At 34.2% G+C, this 14,570-nt stretch overlaps 1 protein-coding gene across 10 annotated transcripts in view; it reads left to right on the forward strand.

Moving 5' to 3' along the window:
- PCGF5 (polycomb group ring finger 5) overlaps nucleotides 1-14,570 on the forward strand; it is a 143,674-nt gene that overhangs the window by 25,177 nt on the left and 103,927 nt on the right. For 6 of the 10 annotated variants that reach the window (XR_004232501.1, XR_004232500.1, XM_031956024.1 and 3 more), the window contains exon 2: nucleotides 10,389-10,494. The exons of 3 other annotated variants lie outside the window; for them this stretch is intronic. The gene's annotated coding sequence lies outside the window, so the exon portion shown is untranslated. Of the gene's footprint in view, nucleotides 1-7,509; nucleotides 8,693-10,388; nucleotides 10,495-14,570 lie in introns of those variants that run through there. One more of the 10 variants, XM_031956026.1, reaches the window with a different exon arrangement.

The following is a 14,570-nucleotide window of genomic DNA, read 5'->3' on the forward strand; positions in this document are numbered from 1 at the left end:
TACCATATATAACTATTTTTATGGGGAAATTATTAAGAGTTCCAAATAACTAACTTACAAATGAACTTTTGGAACATGACTTCTTGGTAAGTTGAATATTCCCTTTATGTATAAAAGATACATTCTCCTAAATGAAATGGGGAAAAAAAAATGAGGAGCTCTGTGTTCTTGCCTGACTTTAACCCTGGTAATGAGGATCTAGTAATCATTTGGAAAATTCCAAGAAGACAAAACACTAAACTGCTGATACTTAATTACCAAAGTGTTGTTATTTTTGGGCCTCCTTTCTCTCCCTTTAGGTTACCAAAATAAAACAAAACCAATACATATTCACTAATTTCGCAAACTTTCTAACTTTGAGAGTATAAGGGCCATCAGCAGCCAATTTAGTCCAGCTACACCAAAAAATCTGCACCGTAACCTCTCCAACAACTGGTCATCCAACCCATGCTTGAAGATCTCTGCATGAAGAAATTGAGGGGTTTTGGAACTTTCTACCTCTCAAAGTAGTCAGACAGACGGTTGTAATTGTTAGGAGTATGATAGGGTTATCACTCTTATAAGCATTTCATTAGTGCCAGTTTGATTTGACAAATACAGTCCAAGATTACATTAGTTCTTTTGGTTACCACATCACCCCTTGACCTATATTGAACTTCTGGTCTGTTGGAACCCCTACCCTCTTCTTATTTTTTATTATATTATATAGTATATTATTATCTTTAATGATCCTTTTCAGAAAAATTATTCTTTAATTACATCTCCTTCAGCTTATATGTATTGTATTTGTGAAATTGATTTTTTTTTTTTGGATCCAAGTGTGAGACTTTATATTTATTCATATTTAATTCATTAACATTATTCCCATACTTTTTTACTGTCAAAATCTTGACTGTCATCCTTTGAGTTGCCAATCCCTTCCAACTTTGGGTTCTAAACACATTTGATGCAGGCTTTTATCCAAGTAACTGATAAAATTGTTAAACCACATTGCCTTCAGAGACTAAAATCACTAATTTGGAAACTAGAAAGGCTCTTTCTTGGGTTTCAGTTTCTATTATAGTAATTTACCAATTGTACAACTTTGGACAGGGCACTTAGCTTCTTTAAATCTTAGTTTCTTGATCTATTAGATGAGGAAAAGAATATTCGAACTATTATTACACAAGATTATTGTGAGGACCAGATGAAATGGTATATGAGATAGTGGATTACAAACTGTAAAGTATGTTATCAGATTATTGATTGGAATTGAAGTGACCTTAAAGATCATCTAGATCTACCCCCTCATTTTATAAATGATATCCAAAGAGGTTATTGACTTATCCCAGGTCACACATCTCTAGGAGGCTTGCCACCAAGGGATGATTTTTTTTTTTTTTGGTCCAGGGCAGTTCATCAAACAAACAATACAAATACAAAATGTCCCCCAGACTTGTACAACATCCTTTCACTTCGATAACATTGACAGAATGGTGGGGAAAATGGCACAGTATGCTAAGAATAGCATAATTTTTAGACAGTTAATAAACTTTAATTTGACTGTGGTTTTCTATTTGTGAGATGCTTATCTAGTGATCAATGAGCGGACACTCTGCTATAGGAATTGATTCCTGTCAATTTTTGACATTGTATAAATGAAATCAGAAAGAAGGAAGTTGCAACTAAATGAGAGGATGAGTCATAGGTACTCAGTGAAATAGCAAATAATGATTTGGCAGACTAAGTTTTATCTTTTTTTCCCAAGGCAACAAAAAAATAATCATTTCATAAGATACTTGCTCATCACATATTATAGTACTAGTGCTTTGTAGTTGTTTTTCATTTGTGCAGTTGTGCTAAGTATTTGTAAAAAACACTTCCATGAAAATAAAGACAATTTATATATTAATATTAGTTATTGAGAAAGAAAATAAGAGAAATTCTATACGGAATATGTGTAGATCCTGAAAATTAAATCAATGTATATCCTGATTATTCATGTCTTCAATTCAAAAGTAAGAAAAGATGGTGGAATGACATTGGAAAGCATGGTTCAGAAAGCAGCAATATCAGGGGCCAAAGACTTCTAAATTACAAAGAAATTTCATATTTCTCTAGTATCAACACTTTTTTGAAAAAAGAATTGGCAGGTGCTGGACATGGTGAGCATCAGATAACATCACAAAGAAGAAAATCGATTTTTTTTTTTTAGCAGACACAAAAAATACTTGTTATTGATGTTTTATCTGGAGTCACCCCATCCACTTCCCAGAGCTAAGATAAAAATTAGGTAAGGGAATTTTAAAGAAAGAAAATAATAAAAATGAGAAAAAATATGGCATTCACTTGAAGCAGTTGAACTCTGAGCTGTTTAAATAAGTTTACACATTTACAGAGAAAAAAATTTTTTTTTACTTTCATTCTACTTTGGAAACATAGTCTCTAATCCATGTACTGGAGATTCATGGTATTTGTGCATTAATTAGTTCAGTATTTCAAACTAGCCAGTCTAGCTGTTTTTAGCCCTCTATGCTACAAGATGAAGCCCTTTTCTCCTTTGTCCAGAACCATATGTAAACAAACAAGTCTTTGTGAAAATAGTAAAATGGCACAGCACATTTAAGACATGTCATAAATTTGGATTTGAGACAGATGTTTTAGTATCATGGCTAAATACTTTCAATAAATATTTATGAGTTGTATCTGACTTCATGATCCCATGTACCACAACACAGCAGTACTGCCCGTGTGGTTTTCTTGGCAAAAATACTGGAATAGTTTGCCTTTAGAGAGAGTTAAGACAGGCAGACCCTCTTGCTTGACTGTGCCACAGCTGGCATGCGCATCAAGACCTGAGGTGGAAGCATTCTTTTGCTGTTTCATTTTCTTTCTGTGACATGGGTGATCTCTTTCTCCTCCTTGGCAAAGTTGCCATTTGCTGTCTTCCCCTCTATTATTTTTCAAGCAGTTTATCATGAAAAACTAGAACTAGAGGAGGGCCTTAGAGATTATCCAAATCAGTCCTGTTTGTGACATGATCAGGATCTAGAGAGGTTAAGGGAATTCCCAGGTTGACACATTTGGTTCATGGCATAGTTGGACCCATGTCTCCAGGCTGATCTTTTCATTGTGATGTTTCCCTACTAAGTCCATACTAAAGAGCTGCTTCCCTTATCGCTTAGCTTTGAATTTCAATGATATCTGCTTTTATGTGTTTCCTATTCCAGTTTTTAGAAACTCATCAATAAGTGACTTATTTTAAAATACACACATATGTGTATGTATACATATAAACCATACATGCACACATACACATTATCTATATGCTAAATTTCACTCCTTGTCTCATTCTGATCACTTTCTATATCTATTTGCACCATCTAGAGATTTGTAACAGCTAGTTTCTTGTCCATTAGGTTCTGTCATTTAAAAAAAAAATCAGAAATTTGGTGTAGGACAAAACTTGGCTATGTTACTGATCCTATTATTAGGTTTACTTGGAAATAAAGAAATAACCTCATAAATCAGTATTGGTTTGGTTTTGATAATGCAGCTTATTTTGTCCATTCCTTTAGAATGCTAGAATTGTCATCTTTTCTGATGCTTACTAACTATATAATCTTTGACTATCACTGCTCTGTGAGACTTAATTTCCTTTTCTGTAGAATGAGAAGATTTGAAATTGCTTTCTGTGGTCGCTTTCTGTGGTCCCTTTCGGCTCTGAATCCTATGACTTTATGACTTCCATGTTATACATATAAAAGAATAATTCCAGAAAAGTAAATAAGAGTTGTCCTACAATAGTAAAGTTGTTAATGCTAGAAGAACCATATCCCAGGTCTCATGACTCTGGGCTAGTATTTTTTCCACTGTGTAATAATATAGTAATCTATTAGCTTGCTATGCCTTAAAGCCAGGAATTGAACCCAAGCATGATTTTATATCAGATACATTATTTCCCATGAAATAATTAGAAAACTATATTTAAAAGATGCAAAGAAATAGAAAAGGGAGCTATATATTATGTACTTCCTTATTAATTTTTATTAAATCACTATTCCATGCAAAACATTATAGAATAGGAAATGAGGATAATTTCTTGTCCATGAGAAAGTTAAAATTTAGTTGGAGAGAGAAACCAACCTCATGTATTTATCTTAAATTTCAAAGCTTTCTAATTTCATGGTTATGGGTAATCTCATCACTAATATAACACAATCTTCTGTGATTGAGTATATGCCTTGGATAGTTAATAGAGTCAAATATTTTTATCACTATATGTTCAAACTGGTGATGATGCTCTTCAAAATGAGCTAAACTGCTCCTCAAAATAAGACATCCATTTCTAGGTCTTTATTCAGAACTGTTCCATCTTTGTAAGAATTGCCAAAGCTTCTACTTTTACTGAGTACTGTCTTCAGAAAACTAGGTCACCTCTGTGCCATGATGAAGTCTGTAGTAGGCCATTAATGATTGTATAGTGGACCAAGATTTGGAGAAAGGTTGACCAGGGACCTTCTGCTCCATACTCACTGTGTAACTGGGCTGGTCACCCACATTTCCCAGTCCCCCAACAGCACTCCAAGACCCTGCCATTGTAAAGCAACGGTCTGCTTTGGTGGAGGGAGAGAGGGAGGGAGGGAAGTGGAGAGACAGAGAGACAGAGAGAGAGAGAGAGAGAGAGAGCGCGTGCGCATGTTTTCTGTGCATCTAGTTGCAGACATATTTATAGTATAGCCATGATTACAAATAAAAGTCTCTTTATAGATGAAGGAATTGAACCTTGTCCACCTTCATGTGGCTGATAAACTTTAGAGCAGGGAATGATACTGAAAGGTGGTTCTATACCAGCTTTTACCTTCTTATAAAATGATTCCCCATGCAAAAACTAGAAAATAATTACAGAGAAACACAAAGGGATGGAGCAATGAATTGCACCTATAATTTAAGGACTCAGGATGTTTGAAGTAAAGACTGGATTGACGTGGACTCATGGTTCTTAGGACTTAGAACTCAAAGTGCTTTAGGGATTATCTGGTCAAGAGCTCTGGGGAAACAGAGGAACGACCAGACAGGGCACAGGACGCCTAAGGACATGTCAGTAGGAAGTCTCTGTACAAGGAGTGCTTTGATTCTGGATCCATATATAACATCTTAAAGGGGCCAGTATTGTTCTAGCCACAGGAGACACAAGGACAAAGAATGAAACAGTCCCTGCTTACAAGGAGCTTACTTTCTCCCAGATTTCAAACTCAGAATCCAATAATTGGTGCCAAAAGCCACTATCGCTTTACTGAAAGGTTGGTGGTACCATTGAAAACAATGAAAACTTGAAATTTGTTTTTTGTAATGGGCTTTAAAATAGTGCCACAGTTATCTGACATTGTTAAGGAATGAAGTGTATAATGGAATGAACTTTTCCTGAAAAAAGGCTTAACCCTTTAAGAATCAAAGCTTATTCCATTTGGGATGGAAATTTTTATATATACACACACACACACACACACACACACACACTCCTATACCATTTTACAAAGTATAATATCATGACTAAATATGCTAAAACTTTATCTAGAAAAGCACATTTCTTGAAAAAGCTCTGCTTGGCAGATATTTTTCAGCATTTACATGAGCTGATATCCCATATAAAAGCTGTTCTGTGCTGGTTCTCCTTATCTTCCTAAGTCCTTTTAATTAGGATTTTGAAATTTGAGTTCTTTTATGAGAGAGAGGAAGAAGTGTAGGTAGCTAGAAGGGACAGATGTGATCAAGACAAGTTCAGATTTTAATTAAAAAAAAATCCAAGGCTAAAACTTAAGAAGTTTGATTACATAAAAACTAAGTTACAGTGGAGTTGAATGAGTATTTAAATGTACATTACAGTTGATTTTATAATTATATCAGAATGGTTTAATGCCAAATAAACATTTGGATTTTTATTGAGAGACCTGGCTCTGATACAAAATAGGGGAAAGGAGAAAAGAGGAAAAAGTTGTGAGGGGAAATTAGAAATTTTGGGAAAATATAGTTTTTGAGGACTTGCTTTTGAAAAGTTAAAAAACACAAATGATGAATAATATGTTTAGCATAATATTTTACTGATTTATTGCCTGCACTTGACATATTTTCAGTGGATTTGTTATTTTGTTGTTGTGACTATATCTCCCTGTTGTATTGATGGCAGCCTGTCCATTCCTTCCCATGTATAGCTTTTGTTCATTTTTCCCACAAGTCTTCCATAAAGAATTTGAGTGCCTAAATTTTATTTTAGGAGAATTTTTATTTTAGGAGAAAGAGAGGGGAAGTAACTTATAAAGGAATGGGATTTATGTGAGAAAGAAATTACCTGACCTTTAATCAACTGAGCTGTGAATCACGAAAGAGTAAGAAACAGTGCGGACTTGTAGCATATGCATAGTCCCTTAGGAGGAAGAAGGGAAATGATGGGGAAGAGATGTTTGGGTTCTGAGTTTGAGTTTGAGTTCTTTAGCCATTGAGCTGTAAACCCAGAAAAATCTTGGCTGCTTGCTATCCAACACAGATGAGGAGAGGGAAAAGGAACTAAAAGATAGTAAAATATAAGGAAGTGTACAAAGCCTGCCAACTATTTTCACATATATTTGGAATATCTATAGAGTTTTTTTAATTCTCTCTAGCCACTGACATTCAGACTTCATAGCTAAATGTACTTAAGAACTTGTGAGGGTGGAATAATGGGGTGTCAGTCATGCATAGGATGGTTGCACATTGCCCCTGTAGTCTCCTATATTGTCATCATCTGCTCAAAGATGTTGAGCCCTGATTACACAGAGAAATAAGCAATGACACCTAGAAATCATGAGTTTCTTAGTGCATTCTAGGAAATAGATCTAAAGTGAATGGAGAAATATTAATTATTTAAAGATAGACCAAGTCAGTATTACAAATATGACATAATTTTATGTATGTACATAAAATATCTAAATTGGTTTATTGCTATAGAAATCAAATTACCGGAGGATTATCTTGTATCTGAAGAAAGAAAAAGCAAAGAATATTAAGGGAAATGATAAGAAAAAAATGGGAAAGTAAAGGACCAAGAAACTCTAAATTTCAAGCTATGCTATAAAGCAATAATCATCAAAATAATTTGGTGCTGGTAATAGAGTGACTGCTTAATCAATCATGAGTCAATCAAAAAACATTAATTCCAAAGTGCCAGGCACTGCGTTAATTGCCAAGTCAATGAAACAGATCATATAACATATGGACACATACAACAGAAGATAACAAATCTAGTAGCCTAGTTTTCAGTAAGCCCAGTAGATTGCAACTTTATTGACTGATTTCAGCAGGGACTGATTATTACCTCATTGCTTAACTTCTTGTTCAGTCATTTCTGATTTTTTTGTGATCCCATTTAGGGTTTTCTTGGCAAAGATACTGGCAGGGTTTGCCATTTCCTTCTCCAGGTTGTTTTATGGATGAGAAAACTGAGGCAAACGAGGTAAAGTGACTTGCCCAGGGTCACATAGTTAGGAAGAGGCTGGATTTGAACTTCTGTCTTCCTGACTCTAGTCCTGGCATTCTACTATGGGGTCCAAAGAGTCCAACGTACCTGAAAAGCAACTGAACAAATGCTACGCACATTACAATAAAAGTTGCCTGATTGGTTAAACCTAAAGACCTCAGCTACTGATTTAAGAATTCTCTATTTGAAAAAAAAATGCTAGTGAAACTAGATGATAGTAGAGCCAAAAGTAGATTTAGATCAATACCTCATGCCATGTTAAAAGTTAAGCTAGAAATGGATATATGGCATAGATATTAAAGATCTTATTATAAAGAAATTAGAGGAATAAGGAAGAAATTGCCTTTCAGATTTATTTATAAGGTAGAGTTCATGATAAAAAAGAGAAAAAACCTACACAGCTAAAATAAGACCAGAAACATTTAACTGGGAAAAATATTTCTAATGGTTTTTAGTTCTCATATCCAAGATATGGCATTGATTCAAAGTTATAACAATAAGAGGTACTACATACTCAAATAATATGGATGGACAGTTTTTTAAAAGAAGACATTTAAACTATCATATGAAAAAGTGCTCCAAATGACTAATAATTAGAAGAAATGCAATTAACATTACTCTTAAAGTTCTGACTTTTACCCTCAAGTTGGCACATAAAGCAAAATGACAAATGTTGGAGAAAGTAGAGGAGAAAGGAAAGCAGAAAGGGGAGGAATGAAAAGAATTGAAGGAATTGTTAAAATTTGCAGGGCGTGTTCCAAGGCAAGATGCTTCTTGATGTGACCATGGAGTAGGCAGTAAATGGCATAGTTTGACTCCATGTAGGTTCCAACACATCATTATTGAAAAGAGATAGAGTAAGAATTGGGGAAATGAAATAGGGAAGAACCAGTAGACTTGACCCAGTAAATACAGAGCAAATGTATTTTAAAGGCACTTAAGGCTTGATTTTAAAGTGCCTCACAAAGCATCCTTAAAGAATTGAGAAAATAACACAAATGATTTTTTAAAAAGGGGATTGTAAGAATCACAGCCCATCAATAACTTCTGGCTCACAGATATAATTTCTCTTAATTTTTTTGAAAGTATTCTGTGAACATATTGAAGATATCCTTGATGAAAATAGGCGAATGGAACAAGCAGGCTTTTGAAGATGATTGTTTAAAGTGGACATATCTTCATTCACACAGTTGCTGAGAGGTATAATGATAATACAGGGTCCCACTGGGTATATTCTTTTGGGCAACTAGGTAGCACATTGGAGAGAGGTTTGGGCTTGAAGTCACGAATAACTGATTAAAAGTCAGCCTGTAGGCACTTATTAGCTATGTGACTGGGCAAATAATTTAACACTGTCTGCCTCAGTTTCATAGACTTTAAAATGGGGATAGTAATAATACAGACTTCCTGGGGTTATTGTGAGCGTCAAATGAGAAAATGTTTTTAAAGCACTTAGCACAGTGCCTGGCACATAGTAGGAACTTAAATGCTTATTCCTTTGCCCTTTATTGCAAAGAAAAGGCATTAGACCTAAATACCAACAACCTGTGCCCTTCCTCATGTGTTAAGATCATTCAAAATTCCTTTTGAACTTTGTTCACTGCCTGTATCACTATTAAGCAAAGTATACAAAAGATCTGTTCCTCAATCTGTTGATGTTCTGGAGAATTTCCTAGGCAGGGTCCAAAGAGAAAGGAGTGGCTCACCTGGAGTTCTATAAGGCACTCCTAAAAGGGATCCACAAAAACTCCCCACTGTAACAACCCACTTTGGAAAAACCTATGATGATACTGTGTAATTAAATAAACAGGCACTGCATGTGGTCAGTGAGATCCAAAATAGAAGAGAAAGAAGATAATCAGTATAGATCTCAAGGTCAAATTAAATAATGTGTATAAATTTTGGCTAACATTCTTTGAAAAATTGAGCAGCCTATTCAGTAATTCTCTAAACCCATATATTCTTTGAAAAATTGAGCAGTCAATATTCAGTGATTCTCTAAACCCATTTTTGAACTGATACCAAAACCAATTCATTTAACACTAATAGGAGTGCAAATAGTGATGTAAAAGATATTTAGAAGGACATATATAATTGGAAAAGCAGATAGGTTAGTCATCTATTAAGATCAAGGTATAACCAAAAAAACAAAAAAAACCTTTTTTTAAATCCAGGAGTTTCCCTTGTGTTGGATAAATTCTCTGTGGTGGATTTAAGGGAAGAATCAGTTTGGGCCAAGGCATGGATAACTTGGGGTCTGTACTATTGAGAAAAGCACCTGTAGCAATAAGATTATGGATCCATACTGCATGTGGTCAGAGAATCACTGATTTGGAATTGGCAGGACCTTTAGAGGTAGTATAGCCATTTCATTTTACTGAAGAGAAAAATTGAAAGCCATGGAAGTTAAATGCCCTGTCCAAATCACAGGAACTTGTATATGTCTTTTATTGATGGCAAAAAGACAGCCTTATCTAGTGAACACTGGATTTGGAATCAGGAAGATCAGAGTTCAAATCATACCTCCTCTTTACTAACTAAATGAGTTAACCTCATTTTGCTCATTGTAAAATAGAAATAACAATATCCCCTTCTAAGGAGTGTTGTGAATATCAAGTGAGGCAATATATAATATGTACTTTGAAATCACAAAGAATTATTTGTAAACATTACTTCTATTACTATTACAAAATAATAAATTATAAACCCCTTGAACACAGGGAATATATCGTTTTCTTGTTAGTTTAACTTATTTAGATTTTTTCTTTGGTAAACTATTTGATTTTACTAATTATATGTTATCTACTATATACATTTGCATTTACTACAGGTGCTGATGTAATTTAAACAAACCTTTTTATTTTGTTTTTATTTTCCCCTCATTTTTCATTGTTAGGAATGAATTGAAATTCCTGGTAGATGAGAACTTTGAGTGGGTGGATAACAAAAAGAATGCTGTGAAGGTGGTAGAAGGACCACCAGAAGTCAGAGGACAAGAGCTGGTATGAGATTTTTATTCACTTTAGTTTTGTAGTTAAATCTTTTCAATGGAAACTGCCCCTACTGTGTTTCATTCACGTTGTTAAGTTATTGTTAGAGGATGGCTTAATTCTGTGTGGATATACCTATAACCTAAAAAGAAGGCAGGAATCCCGGACCAAGTTGTTTTCATTTCTGCCATTGCATTCAATGTTACTCAAAAAGAATACAACTCTTGGAAAAACATTTATAATAAGCTCTGGTGTGGTACTACCCCATATATACGAATTATGGCACATGCTGAGGGCAATGCTGCATTTACAGCCTAAAGAAGCTAATACTGCTGCTCTATGAGCCTCCTCTTTCTACTTTTGGAATACTTGTGAGACCCTTCCAAGTCTTAGCCCTTCCCACTTCCTGAAGCTTTCTCCTCTCACCCCCACAAATGCCTTTTTGGGAAGAGTTGTGGCTGCAGTCTTCCCCGCTATGAGAAGCCACCTTTTGATCCTTGGAACAAAAAGTGGGGAAATACTTCATGGGAGTGCAGAGATGTTGTTGGCCTCCTTGGAACTTGGAAAATATTTCCAGTAGCAGCAGTATCAGCAAACAAATATTTGTATAGAGAGTATCTATACTGCATGGTCTATGAGAGACTGATAAATTGATTTGGAAGTTTGCTTGGGAGAAGAAATGCTGTTAGGAATTAAACCTGAGAAGAAACACGGAATGCTGGTTACCCCGAAGATCAGGTTTATTTCTTTTGAGATGTTTCCTTTTCATAAAAAGAGAGGATCATATTGGGGGAACTTTTGAAGTTTTTTCTTGCTTTGATATTACATGAGTTTTTATTGAGTTTGAGTGGGTGGAAAGATATATACATAAAGACATCCAGCAAGTATTTGAAACTCCATTATGTTCAACAAATATGTTAAGAGCTTGCTCAAGTCAAATCAAATCAACAAGTATTAAGTGCCTACTATGTGCATTGTACCGTGCTAAGCATTGGGGATACAAAGAAAGGAAAAAAAAAAAAAAAAACACTTGTTTGAAAACACAAAGAATTATTTGTAAACTTTACTTATATTAAGTTGTTTTAATTTAATTAAAAAAAAATTCTGAGTTCCAGATTTTCTCCTTTCCTGCCATTTCTTGAAAAGGCAAGAAAAATATTAGTTATACATGTGAAATCGTGTAAAACATTTCCATATTAGTCATGTTGCAAAAAAAAGCAAGAAAAAGAATGTTTAAAAAATATGCTTCAATCTGCAGTTACATCTTTCTGCGGAGATGGATAGCATTTTTCATCAAAAGTCCTTTGAAATTGTTTTGGATCATTGTATTGATCCAAATAGCTAAGTCATTCTTAGCTGATCATTGTATACTATTGCTGTTTCTATGTACAATGTTCTCCTGATTCTATTCACTTTACTTTGTATCATCAGTTCATATAATTCTTCCCAGAGTTTTCTGAAATCATCCTCTTTCCATTTCTTACGGCACAATCATAATCTACAACTTGTTCAGTCATTCACTAATTGATGGTATCCCCTCAATTACTAACTCTTTGCCACCACAAAAAGAACTACTTAATCATTTTTGTACAATTTTTTTTTCCCAAAAGAACTCTTTGGGATACAGATCTAGTAGTGATTTTGCTGAGTCAATAGTTTTATAGCCCTTTGAGCTAATTTCTAAATTATTCTACACAATGGCTAGCGTAGTTCGCAACTCCACCAGGAATATACATCAGTGCCCCTCTTTTTCCTCATCTCCTTCAACATTTGTCATTTTCCTTTTCTATCATGTTAGCCAATCTGAGAGGGATGAGGTGATATTTCAGAGTTGTTTTAATTTGAATCTCTAATCAAAGGTGCTTTAGAGCACTTCTTCATATGCCTATAGCTAACTTTGATTTTTTCATCTGAAAACAGTCTCTTCATATACTTTAACCACTTATCAATTGGGGAATGACTTAAATTATTTACTGCTAGGCATTGTGTATCTAATATTTCAATGATCCCCACTCTTATTTCTTAGCCAGTACCAGATTGTTTTTATGATTATTATTATTTTATCATACAGTTGGAGATTGAATAGGCCATCTTCCTTCACATTTTTTAATTGATTACTTTGGTATTCTTGACCTTTTGCTCTTCAAGATCAATTAAATTTTTTTTTTTTGCTCTGTAAAATAATTTTTGGTAGTTAATTGGTGTGACACTGTATTTTTTTTGTTTGCAGTTATTTTAAATGGAATTTCTCTTTCTATTTCTTCTTGCTGGACTTTGTTAATATGTAAAAATGCTCATGATTTATGTGGTTTTATTTTATATCCTAGGGCAGTTAGGTGGCACAGTGGAAAGAGTGTGGGGCCTAAATTCAGGAAGACTTCTTTTGAGTTAAAATCTATCCTCAGACACTTACTAGCTTTGTGACCCTGGGCAAATCAGTTAACTGTCTGCCTCAGTTTCCTCATCTCTAAAATGAGCTGGAGAAGGAAATGGCAAACCACTCCAGTATCTCTGCCAAAGAACTTCAAATGGGGTCATGCTGAATCAGATACAATTGAAATAACTGAATAACAAATTGTATGAATTACAACTCTGCTAAAGTTGTTAACTGTTTTAGTTGGTTTTTACTTGATTCTCTAGGGTTCTCTAAGTCTGCTATACGTATCATCATATCATCTGTAAAGACTGATAAGTTTTGTTTCTTCATTATCTGTTCTTCAGTTTCTTTTACTGGACTATAGCTAGTGCCTCTGGTTGGGTTGCGAATAATAATAGTGATAATGGGCATCCTTGTTTCACTCCTGACTATTGTGAGGACCTCTGACTTATCCTGTTATAGATAGTTGCTGATGATTTTAGATAGATACTATGGGCATTTCTTGACACTCATGAATCTTCACTCCGTTTTGATTGGTCACAAGTTGTCATCAGTAATCAAATGGGAATTTTTGGAGATTTGTCACATACTACTTAAAATTATAGATGATGAATTTATGTAAAGAAAACTTAAAAAAGAATTGAGAAAGTCACCAATGCATAAATGCTATATATCATTAGTCTGCTTTAGAAATTACCACCAAGGGTATACATCCACAGGTTTATTATAAACAGTTAACTTTTTGAGAAAAGTTTCATTTCATTAAGGAACATGTGATTCTCCCCACAGTGATCTTTTTATCTTGTGCTTTTAGTAAGAGAAGGAAATTCATGAAGTAGTTGCTACAGCTACACTGGCCTCTGCAAGGACTGCAGTTTGTAAGATGTTGACTTTTCTTGCATAGAAATGGCAACTTTTTTTGGGGGGGTCCAGAGCATTGTTTTACTTGTTTAATATTTGAAATAAGTATGATAAGAATTATTAAAAATGAAGATTGGGACATAGTTATTGCTGGTTTTTCACATTTGCAGGGGTTTTGTACCCCTAATTCTACAAATTTTGAGGAGTGACTATACTTATCATTTTAAGGAAATCTCCATTTATTATGCTTTTGAGTGTTTTTAATGAAGTTTAGTCAAAAGCTTTTTTTCTGGATTTATTGAGATATTCATATGATTTTTGATGTTGTTATTGATATGGTCAATTGTGCTGACAGTATACCTAATATTGAATTAGCCCTGCATTCCTGGTATAAATCCCACATGGTCATAGAGTATGATCTTTATGATGTATTGCTGTAAACTCCTTGCTAATATTTTATTTAAAATTAGGAAATTGGTTTACAGTTTTCTTTTTCTGGTTTTCTTCTTCCTGGTTTAGATATCAGAACCATCTTTGTGTCATAAAAAGAATTTGGAGGATTCCTTCATTGCTTAATTTTCCAGATTTTTTCTTGGGGAGTTCATTGATGGGTTTGTTCATTTTTTTTCTAAGATAGAGTCATTTAAGTATGCTATTTCCTCATCTGTTAATCTTGGCAATTAGTTTTTTAAACTGTTCATTCATTTCACTTATTTTTAAGTTAAATTTATTAACATGCAATTGGGCAAAATCTTCCCTAATTGCATTAATTTCATTTTAATTCATTCATGAATTAATTCATTAATTTCCATTTTCATTTTTGATACTGGTAATTTTATTTTTTCTTGAT

This window comes from Sarcophilus harrisii, chromosome 2, assembly GCF_902635505.1.
Source record: "Sarcophilus harrisii chromosome 2, mSarHar1.11, whole genome shotgun sequence".
Lineage (NCBI taxonomy): Eukaryota > Metazoa > Chordata > Mammalia > Dasyuromorphia > Dasyuridae > Sarcophilus > Sarcophilus harrisii.